At 41.4% G+C, this 12,224-nt stretch overlaps 1 protein-coding gene across 7 annotated transcripts in view; it reads right to left on the bottom strand.

The window, feature by feature from the left end:
- Nucleotides 1-12,224, bottom strand: part of SULF2 (sulfatase 2) — a 235,256-nt gene that overhangs the window by 164,087 nt on the left and 58,945 nt on the right. The window lies entirely within an intron of this gene.

Here is a 12,224-nt window from a genome sequence, read left to right as displayed (position 1 = left end):
ACCACAGCATGGGTTCCTGGTAACTTTCATGAAAGAGGAGATTTGTTCAACCGTCCATTAATTCCAGCAAATTCAAATTCAAGCATATTGCTTAAAGCACTTTTCTGCATTAGCCCACACATTTAACTGGTACTATTTTTTGTGTTAAGTTTTTGTGAGTACACTCAGACACGGACCTTGAGAAAACATTGTTTTGAATAACATTCTTGATTCCCCTTAGTCTATCACAAAGGTCAAAAGGCATGGCATCAAAAAAGCCTTCTCTTTCAAATATATAATTATCCCTCTCTAGCATCTGATCACTCAAGTGAACCATTAAGCTTATCTTTGAGAGAGTGTTATTTACACCTTAGCCTGGACCTTGATCAGACAGGTTTCCACTGTTAAGTCAGAAACCACCTTGCACTCGTGCATGCTAAAAGGTTATCATTCGCATTCTGATAGCTTTACTGAGATTTAAAGCTGATGGCATAAATTTTGGAGACACTGATGCAAAAAATAAATAAATAAAAACAAGCATCATTAAAACATCAACCTGGCAGCAGGATGGTCAACCCTTCTGCCTCACAGCCAAGACTTGGTTAATCCTGCTAATCAGAGGAATGCTGAAAGTCCTTGGAGTAAAATACTGGCATTGGTCCATCATCTCTCCATGGCAACCTAGTCTTGCTTAGCAGCTGTTTATAAATTTTAAAGCTCTGGGGCTTACAAGGTATCTTGCTTTAATTCATGTCGATCAACTGTCCATCATTCAATACACCTACTGCTATGTGAATGAGCTATGGTATTGAGAAATAAAAAATCTGAATATATGGCTAAGATTTTCAAGAATATGAAAAATTTAGCAGCCAATAATTGAATTACAGTAGTTGATTGCTTTAGGACTGCACAGCACAGTACATTAATCCCATAGATAGATGGTTTGCAATGTGTTGTATGTAATCTATGCAGATAACACCTGTGATGAACAGGGAACACAATGCTAACTTTTCCAGCTTGGATACAACTTGATAAATCTCCCAGCCAGTGGGGTAATAGGTGCAGAACTGGGGAAATAAAAGAAACTCTTGATCATGTTTGTATGGCCATGGGTTTTCCAGTGACTAGAAAGCGTCTCAAGTACATTGCTAAGAATTTTACTTTAAGATTCCAGCTACCTTTTAAAAGAGGTGTTGTTAGAAAAAGAAATTGCATATTTGAAAAATAAATGCATATTTTCTTCCAAACTTCTGTGATTAGTTCGCGTGGAAGTAAGGTCTGCATATGACAAATGCTTCTGCCACTTATGTGGTCACAAGTGTAAGTCTTTGGGAGATGTGAAGCACAATTCAGAATTATTCCCTGTACATAGTCATCCCAAAATTAAACCTCAGCAACATTCATCACATTGTCAAGTGTCTTTCCCCTGGAATCTCTTCACTGAGTATTTATGTAGACAGAGTAACAAGTTGCAGCAAAATAAATATTTAATATCTTTTTCTTTACAAGTTGCAATACATTGACAGCAACATGTGGAAAACAGAATTATAAGTAATATGTTTAATTACAATTATTGCATTCATTCTCCAATTCTGTAATTTGACATGCGGAAAAATTTATATCATTCAGATACACAAATGCTGCTACTTCCTACTGTTGCCAAAATGGGTTATCAATTGCCAAATGCTTGCGCATATTGTTCTTCACAGTTATAAATGGCTGACTAGGTCTAGATCAGTGGTCACCAACCCATCCATCGCGATTTCTGGCGGCACAGCGAGGCTGCCGCTAAGACAGACTTCCTGCCTGCCCCGTCCCCACACCACTCCCGGAAGCAGCCACCACGGCATTCCAGGGTGGGGGGCAGGGGTCTCTCTCCATGCGTTGCTCCTGCCTACAAGCGCCGCCCCCCGCAGCTCCCATTGGCTGGGAATGGGGAGATGTGACCAATGGGAGCTTCAGGGGTGGTGCTTGCAGAGAGAGGGAGCACGAGGAGCCATGTGCCACCCGCCCCTGCCGGGTCACATTGGCTCCTTTCAGGAGCAGCATGGGGCCAGGTTAGGCAGGGAGCCTGCCTTAGCGGCTGTGACGCTTCACTACCGACTGGGAGCCGCCGGAGGCAAGTGCTGCCCAGAGGGAGGCCGAACCCCAACCTCCATCCATGAGCCCCCTCCCAGAGCCAGCACCCCATAGCTGCTCCTGCACCCCAAGCCCCAGCCCTGACCCACCTCTGAGAGCCAGCACCCCATACCCCCTCCTGCACCACAAGACCCAGGCCTGACCCCCCTTCTGCACCCAACACTCTGCTCCAGCCCCGAGCCTCCTCCCAGAGCCCACACCCCCTCCTGCACCCCAACACTACCCCAGCCCGGAGCCCCCTCCTGCAGCCAAACTCCCTCCCAGAGCTTGCACCCCTCACCCCCTCCTGCACCCCAACCCCTTCCCCCAGGCTCAACCCAGAGCCCCCTCCCACACTGCAAACCCCTCGGCTCCAGCCCATAGCCCATACCCCCTCCTGAACCCCTACCCAAGCCCAGTGAAAGTGAGTGAGGGTGCGGGAGAGCGAGTGATGGAGAAAGGGGGGGGATAGAGTGAGTGGGGCAGGGTAGATCCTGGGTTGCCCTTAAATTCAAAAAGTAATCTTGGGGGTAAAAAGGTTGGACCATTGTGATTACCAGATGTCAGGCTTAGAATGGTCTTATTGATTATTATTCGTCAGATGTTAAAACATCTTGACGTGAAGCCACTTTTTTGTTATGCCAGATGCTGCAGGAGAACTTCACTAATTCACACTAATAAATGGGAGATTCTTTAGAAAATAGCAACTAAATGAGTAAAATGATCAAAAATAATCAAAGATGCCACATTATGAAATGTGCTATATTAATTTATTTTGCAAAAAGTAGTTTGATTTTAATTAGAGCTCAAACTATAGCAGTACAGTACTGGCAAAAGTACAATACTAGATTTGATAAAGTATTAATGGCATAGAAATAACATCTGTCATCTGCTCTTAAATCTTTCATGAGAATGGGATGACAAAACGGTTTATTTGTGAGTATTACTGATTTTGCAATTTAGTAAATAGAAAATTAGAGAAGCTCCATTGTAAAACAAAATGGAAAGTGTGTCTTGGGATGGCTTTAAAGAGAATGCAGACTGTTTTTAAAGCTTCCCAGGCCATTTGCATATAATAATTACTTCATGGACATGCATTTGAAATACCAGTAAATATTTTAGTGAGCACATTAAGAGTGCCGTAAATCAGTAATTAACATATTACAGAGCATAAGACATCCTTATGACTGAAAGAGGCTATACAACCTTTCCCTATGCTTTTTGAAAAGTTCATATTTAGGAGCAAGACAAAGAGCAATAAAATGTTATTTAAAACTCCAAATATTCCATATATTTATATTACGCACATAATTTACATTAAACACACACAATTAAGGCTGCAAAGTCAAGCACTCAAAAGTTAGGAAATATCAGAATTAAGTTTGCCAGGTCCACCTTAATTTGGCCCCCTCATGCATACACATTCTAATGCAGTTTTTAATTACACAATCATATACTATTTTTTCCTCCCACAGGACCACTGCCCTATGAAGGGCACAGAATAAATGGTGCTTATTGAATAGCTGCTCATTAAGTATTTTGTTTCTCCGCTCCTCCTCATTCAATGTGTGGCCTCATGCCTTATTTACTGCACACTACTCCAACCCTGCAACAGTATTATTAATTTCCTTATGGCTTTTCTATGCTGCTCATCATCACTATATCAGAATGTTTCACAAACATTCAATTACTTTATATTCACAACATCCCTGTGAGGTGAGGAGATGGAGATGGTATTATCCCCATTTTACAAAAGAAAAATGTTGATTAGATTTATTCCCTGTATTGAGACTTCTAGCAAGGAAACAAAATTGGTGTTTGAGACAGATGTAATATTTTTACATAGAGAACTGATGTTCTCTAGTCAACTGGCAATGGGAAGGGTCCCCCTTGAATGTTGTAAAAGTGTAAATTTTTGTAAGATGGATTTTTTTAATGTATTGGATGTAAAAGGGGGACATAGTGAAGTCAGAGAGAACCCCAAGTTAGACTGTGTGTGTTTGAAAGTGTAATAAAACTTTAAAAGTATTTACACAAAACTGTTTTTACTTAGTTGTTAAGGCAAAATTCTTATTGAAGTCAATGAGCTTGAATCAAGCAAACATGTACAAGGTACTACAATAATTAATCCCACTGAAGTCCTTCTATTCAGCCTGAACTAAAAATAGACAGACACTTTCCTTGAGACAAGGGAGGGGGGAATGATGTGGTGGAGGCAGTACACTGTGTTTTTATCCCCGCCACCCAAAGAGGCAGAGGGGATGATAGGGCCAGAGAAGATTTGTGCACTGGTTATTGTGTTCATTCTCTGTGGGCTAGATTGTCACAGGCCACACTTAGCCAAGCAGGGCAGTAGAGCTTCCCCTCTTTGCTCTTCTTGGCTACATTGTGACTCCTGCTGCAGTGGGGGGCATATGGCGCTACTTGCCTAGTGCCCCTTGCTGCGTGCAAGTGAGGAGAAAATGGAACGGGGAGCCTCGGTTCTGCCTGCTTCCCTCCGCACTCCCTCATGTGACAGCTAGAACAGCTACAGACAGCACTGTAGATGCAGCAGCTTTGGCTTCAGCAACGCGAGTATGTCCCCAACAGGCTTACAGAGCCCACACTGAAGCCCATCCTGCCACATGTACGTTGCTATTTTTCACCATGCTAGCATGGGTAAAGCTAGCTCAGGTATGTCTACAGGAGCTGCAGTTGCATCCCGTGAGTGCAGAGTAAATCTATCCTGACATCAGTTCCTTCTCTGCTCTGCTCCTGCTACGCGCTACCTCTTATTCAGGGCACATGGGGAAGTTACAGTCTAGCCCTAGCCACTATCAGTTTTGTTGTTTCATCTAACATTTTTCAATGCTTTGAAGCCAACCAAAGCAATAAATCGGTGAGGTTTTAAAAATAATTGTTTAGTTCCCTTGCTGGGGCAAGCTCTGTTTTCCTCACTCTCATCAGTCACAATCTGTTGTGGCTCTTCAGACAAAATGTTACACTTTTGAGAAATCCCTTTAGAACTGTAGAGGAATTGTTCTGGTATGTGGATCATTCTGTTTCAGATCCTTCGCTTTATAAATTCTAGTTCAGAGAATTAGATTCCTTTTTGAGATTGAGAAGGTAGAAGACAACTCTAAATGCTTCCCTAGAGACAATTTCTTAACCGTGGAGGAACCAATTAGCAAATCCAGAAATTGTGATTTCCTCCCAGAAGGTTATCTGAGTGAAATAGGGAATGATAAAAATTTAAGGGCCACTATCCTAGAATGTGAATCTGATTCTTCTCTGTCTTGTGGTGGTGTAACTATATAGACTTTAGAGGAATTATTCAGGATTTCCCTTTCATTGATACCGAGGTAAATTAACTCTAGGGGTTTTTAAAATATATTGTTTTATTTTTCTCAAAGACTAATCTGTATGCCTTCCTCCATTTCATAGCAGGTAGAATAAGAAGGAAGACAGTGGGGTGACTGGAGGCCAGAGGTGGGAAGAAGAGAGATTGTTTGAGATGCTAAGAGTAGATGAACTGGGTCTGGCTGGGTAGGGAGACTATGGACAAGGAGCTGGATACATTTAAAGTAAAATTTAAAACCAATTTTCTGGAATACAAGAAGAGGTCAACAGCCCGCTAAACAAAGAACAAAACTAGAAAGTGGTAGGACATTAGAAGGGAAAAATCTTAACATGATAAATCTCACTACAGTGTTATTCCAAGACCAGGAAAGCCCTACAATTTAGCATAAAGTCAATATAAAACGATAAGCTCAATGCTTTTCTTATGGTCTACATACACAGCATGGCAATAGGGTTGCTAGGGCTGACCGGGCCGTTAAAAGTCTGGTTGGTGCTGGGAACCTACCTGGCTCCTGGGAAGCAGCTGGCATATCCCTCCAGCTCCTAGGAATAGGGATGGCCACAGAGGCTATGCGCGCCGTCCCTGCCGCTCCCATTGCCTGGGAATCACACCCAGAGCCGCCTGGCCACACCTCCACCTAGGAGCCAGAAGGATATGCCAGATGCTTCCCAGGAGCCGTGGGGAGCCAGGTAGGGAGCCCACACCCCAAACCCTCTCCTGTGCTCCAACCCTCTGCCCCAGCCCGGAGCCTGCTCCTGCACCTTGAACACTCATCCCTGGCCCCACCCCAGGGCTAGCACCCCCAGCCAGAGCCCTCACCTCCTCCCACACCCAAACCCCCTATCCCAGCCCAGAGCTTCCTCCCACACCCCAAACCCCTCATTCTGGCCCCACCCCAGAGCCTGCACCCCCTGCTGCACCTCAACCCCCTGCCTCAGCCTGCTGAAAATTAGCGAGTGAGTGAGGCTGTGGAAGAGCGAGCGACGGAGGGAGGGTGGATGGAGAGCGCAGGGCAGGACCTCAGAGAAGGGGCAGGGGTGTCTGGTTTTGTGCGATTAGAAAGTTGGCAATCCTGTATGGCGATGGGTTTTATGGCATTTCAAAATTTAGCTACAACAACTGAAAGGAGATATTTGCTCTGTGCGCAAGAATTGCTCTAATAAAATAATTGTAGATTAAGACTAAGTGTAACACACACACGCAGCCATTTCTCTGTCATGGTTTGGGCCAGGTGATTCTCCATTACAGTGCATGTCCACAGAATAAAATCCTCCTCTCCTTTTACTTCTTTGAAACTCCCTCTGGGAGCTGTGCATGTAAGGTGAGCAGGACTGGGCCCATAATGTCACTCCCATTTCATTGGAGCAGTGGCTTTTATTATGGTGAACATCTGGATAAGTCACAGACTAGTCACAGCCAATTTTTAAAGAATTCACAAAGGAGTCTTCTCTGTGCTCTGAAGCTTGGCACCTCCAACGACCAGCTAGCATGGTACTGACTATGCCCCAGGCTGGAGACCCACACAGCAATTTGCTCAGGAGAACAGCTAAAGAGAGTTGCCTGGTCACTCTAACTACCATCAAGTTGAACATGCTCAAATAAATTGGTTAGTCTCTAAGGTGCCACAAGTCCTCCTTTTCTTTTTGCGAATACAGACTAACACGGCTGTTACTCTGAAACAAGTTGAACTGTGGCTTTCAAAAAAATACAAGATGTGAAGAGTAACACACTTCATATTCTCTCTCTATATATATATTACAGTTCTAATTTCCCTTCCCTTTCTGATGTGCATTAAGACAGATATGTGGCAGTTTCTAGACTGGTTTGGCTGTAAGCTTATTTATCTTTCAGTTTATTTTTTTCTTTACTCCAGAGCAGCTCCACCAAAGAGCAACCTATTACAAAAAGACTAGAAAAGACCTGCTACTCTAATGGGAACAAAAACAAATGCATGGTTGTTTCAGAAAGCAGCAATCTCCATACAGTAGTTACACTCAAAAGCTTTACTTCAGAGTTTGTTATGCATGGACAAATATAAGAGCTGAAGACAACTTAAAACTCTGCACAGTTAAATTCTACACACACTTGTCCTTGCCTGGCAGGTGACCTTGACTAAGGCTAGTTTGCTTTTGGTCTTTTCCTTAAATATGGACCAGAAAGATCTTTATTTGTTTTGGCTGCTGAGGCCTCTCAGTGAGCTCATAGCAGTCCCTTGCTGATTATTTTATTTTTTATGGAAGTGCCCAACACAAAGTCACAGCATGCTGTATCAAACTGTAAACACAACTACCTGAATAAAAATGTTCCTCCCACCCCTGCACAAAACAAGACTACAGTGAAATACTCCTTCTCACAAGGAGAAAGGACAGGCTGTACACCAGGCCTGACAGTCAACCGCTCTAGAGAACTAAGAAGAGCACCTAATTTCATGACAAAGGGCCCTCTATTTAGCACCTCAACGAACCAGATGTTCAAATGCAATGACAGCAAACAAAAGGCTCAGCTGATTTCAAATGCAATGGTGGAACACAGGGAAAGAAACTGGTCAGGATAAGCCAAAGCCCAAGTCTTTCAAGGCTTTCTAAATTAATAACAAAGCCCACTGCCAGCCATTGATTTCTGCTGGCCTGAGTGTTTTGGAAATCCCTCGCCCTTTTATATTTGCATGCAAGTGAGAGAGAGAGAGAGAGACCATTGTATTTTCCCACCTAATTATGTAGAGAGACATGGTGGGTGGGGTTGCCTGAGGGCCACTGCTTTTGGTCTACATTGTGTCTGGAAGGTTGTTTTGTTCTGTCTTTTCATCAGATAGTATCTACATGCCTTGTAACAGGCACCTTGTCCTGTATCACTGATGAGATAAGTACAGTAAATAAAACCATTTCTTGCTGGCTGCTACAAAAACATAGTATGTTTTCTAAATGTTCTGGCTCAGGTTGTCAAAGCTTCATTTATGGTCTTCAGCTCCATGTGTAGTTACAATGACTAAATGCACAATTGCAACAAATGCATGCAAGCAGTTCAATGTTTAGCTGCCATTTCTGTATGCTTCCATCACATGTTCTCATGCAGTCAGTCACAGTCACTGCACAAGCAAACTATTTTATCTATTTTGATATTGTCCAGCAAAACCTAAAAAGAACTCCTATCCCAGGTCAAACATAATTAAAAATACAATTCCAGTTATAACAAAAGACAGCAGTAGCAAACCACCAGCCTTTATCTGCGCCAAAAAATCCATTCAAAAATAATAATAAATAATAATAATAATGAAATCACCGCACTCTTTCCCATGTCAGCTTCCACAAACCCCTTATCTCTTCCCCAATCCAAATCCAACCACCTGAACCACTCTATCCAAAGCTTAATTCTCTCAAACACCCGACAGATAGATGTGCATCACAACACACTGCCAAGGTCAACAAACAAGGGCTATTGTGTCCCAAGAAGTGGGGGTTTTTTTTGGTGAGGCAGAAAGAGAGACAGGGAAGTGCACATGCATGCACATTTTTGCATGAGTGCAATTTCGAAAGTCTGTGTCTTTATTTTTAAGGTGAATTTAACAGTGATTAAGAGCACCAGCCTTGGAAGAGCAAGGGAGAGCACCCCAGGGGGAAAAGAGTAAGTCAGCTCTTCATAGCCCGTTTGATTCCTGACCTCCATGCCAAGGCTGCCAACAAACATGTCAATCAATAGAAATTCAGATAAGTTGTTTGTGCACCTGTATACTGTAAAAACCTTTTCACTGGTGACTGCCTAACCACTCTACAACCTCACTGAATTCCTATGATCATGCAAATGTACTATGATTCTGTGCAGAGTTCAGGAATGAAGCACCATCCAGTTCTTATTCACCCACGAAGGGTTAACATCCAGAGAAGCGTATGATGCTCAAGCACCTGATGGTGACTGATGGAGTTTCCTACATGCTCCCTACAGGCAAAAGAAAACAACTCTGAAAGCTTTCAATCACCTTGATGGAAAACAATTGGCTATATTACTACTTATATTAGCATCTTCCTGTTGTAAGCCAAAAATACCCATTAATAGGAGCCTACAGGACCTTTTTGGTTTTGGAAATCTATTTTGTAAACATACAGTGCACATGCTGAGTAGAACTCTATTACAGAAACAGATTACAGACTGAACAGAAGAAAAGGGAGACCTCTAAAGAGGCCAAAAGATGATTTATGGCAGCAACATGATCAGCTGAATATATATTCAAGCATCACACTACAGAATAAAGGTTTATATAAGACTATGGTATATTAACACCTAGTTGACTGATTTAATTACTGGCTATTTTAAAGAAGGCCTAGAATATAGTTCAAGTCCAGCAACTGTCTTTTTTCTGAGATGTAGAAATACCATATTTTCAGGACCCCATACAGATCACAGACAACACAATGAGCATGAGATAATTTTAAAAACAGGCTCTATATCTTAATAGTCTCAAGTTACTGTACATAAATGATCAGTTCTCATAATTAACCCATGCTAGTAGGTGTTCACATACCATTATAAGCGTAGATGGACATTAAGTGACCCAAATCTCTTAAAAAAACCTGAAATTCCTGCTTTTTAAAGAAATGTGTCAAGCAATTCTGTTTTTATAAAAACCACTTTTGTACTATAAACAGCATCTGCTAGATCAGGTTTTAGATTTTTACCCATTCTATTCCCCTCAATGCCATCTGTAAATATCAGTGCGGAGTTTTTCATGTGCATAAAGTTTGTGCAGTACAAATTCAAAACCAATTTTTGAAAGTTTAGATCAATAAGTAAAAAAATCTGGATCTTTTGACATCCAATAAAATAGTGTTTACAATGTATTCAAATAGCTAAAAACTTACCATGTCTTTCCATAACAGAGGAGTAGAGAATTTGATTTCGTACTGTGCTTTTTATACCCCACAAATTTCAAAAGAGAAGCCATTTATTTTGTACATTTTGAGATACTTGTATGAAAAGCGCTGGTTGAATAATTAAATTCTATTACTGATCAAAGCAAAAATCGTAAATAGCAAGTACTGTACAGAGTTAAATAGCAATGTTTTAAACAAGCTAACTACAGACATATACCTCATATTATTACAGTGGACAAATTATTTTAGATTACAAACTGTACCAAAAACTAAACTAGAGTGGTGATGCTTCAGATTTACACTGATGCAAATGACAACAGAATTTGACTCACTACTTAAATATAGAATTGTACATCATTATTAAAAGGGATACCTTCAAAAAGTTGCCAACTCCAGTGTATCAACTTTTTGTTGTTGTTTTTGAACGCATAGATAATCACACCCATTTAATCTTTTAAAAGGTAACACCGAATTAGGTTTAGCAGATTGTCTGATATTGTAGCCAATCTTTTAACCTTCCTCCTCCAGTCGCCAAGATTTAATGCTTCAGAGGAAGGTGAAATCCCCTCCTCTCCCGATATTGCATTCAGCCAATAGTGCAGAAATTTACATGCCAACCCCTTCTGATCTCTGCAGATGATCAGCTTCTACCCTGAAGCATGAGATTTCCCTCATATTATCTGGATTGTTGTTAATGGTCATAACCTGATCTCACTTTTTTTTTTTTAATTAAAAATCAGCTGCATGATGTGTCTCGGTAATTTCCTGTGACCACGAATTGCTACGGCTGGTGGGTTGACTATGAGGTGTATAAAGTGACGTTTCCCTTTATCATTCTAATTTTACTTCTCTTTAATTTCATCAAGTGTCCTCTTTTACTTAGGCCATGGGGCAGGCTACGAGTCCCATCACTTCTCCTGTTCATCTCTGTTCTTAGTTTTGACAGCTTCCACTAGTTTCCCCTCTCAGAAGCACAGAGCATGCACACATCTCTGCACACACAATTTCACATGTCTTGCTGAACACAAAAGAAAAACTATTCCAATCTCTGCTGCCTTCTCCTAATGTGACACATTAACTCTTTCTTCATCTCCCTTCCATCTCTAATCAGGAAATGCCTGGCTGACAACCATCCTTCTTTCAGTATTGCACCTGGGGAGAACCTACATGTCACACTCAAAAAATGAACTAATTCCCTTCTTCCTCTGACTACAAACAACTCCCCTTCTCTTGAGCTGACAGATTGGGATCTTTTCTTCATATGGTTAGTCTCTGCAGACCCTTGACAAACCAATGAGAGGCCATCTAAATAAATCATTCAAAAGGAAAGAGATGGCTATGCTGTAAGTGACCTGAAACAGCTGGTAAATTTTTAAACGCCCACACCCTGCTCTAGGCAATGAAATATTCTGTATGTGTTAACAGTTGCACTCCAAACCTGCTAGGGTACAAGAGTGCAGGGTTAGGAAGGAGGTATAGGGATTGGGAATCAGCAGGGATAATTAATTTTTCTTGAAGGGTTGCAACACCACCATTAATTTCCTTGTAGCATACAGAATGTCGGAGCAGCCTCAATTAAAACTGATGTTTAAAAGACAAGCACAGTTGACATTTGATCACATGCTTTGCATATTGATTTTGACATCTATGTACAATTATGGAGTATAATATTGCTTTTGTGAAAACCTTTCACAAATTTGCTTACTTTTCAACATTATTTTTGCATTATGTAATGGTATCAAAGACATTAGCACCTGCATATCTACTTTTACCAAGCAATTCCTCTGTACAACAGTAATTGTGATTACAACTTAAGAAAATGTTTATATTCTGTGTAGGGCTGTCAATCACAGTTAACTCAAGCGATTAACACAACAAATTAACTAGATTAAAAACAGTCACAATTAAACCGTTTTAATTGC

This window comes from Chelonia mydas, chromosome 13 (genome assembly GCF_015237465.2).
Source record: "Chelonia mydas isolate rCheMyd1 chromosome 13, rCheMyd1.pri.v2, whole genome shotgun sequence".
Taxonomy (NCBI): Eukaryota; Metazoa; Chordata; order Testudines; family Cheloniidae; genus Chelonia; species Chelonia mydas.
Note: the sequence above shows the minus strand (reverse complement) of the source record. Positions and strands in the feature narration are given on the sequence as shown.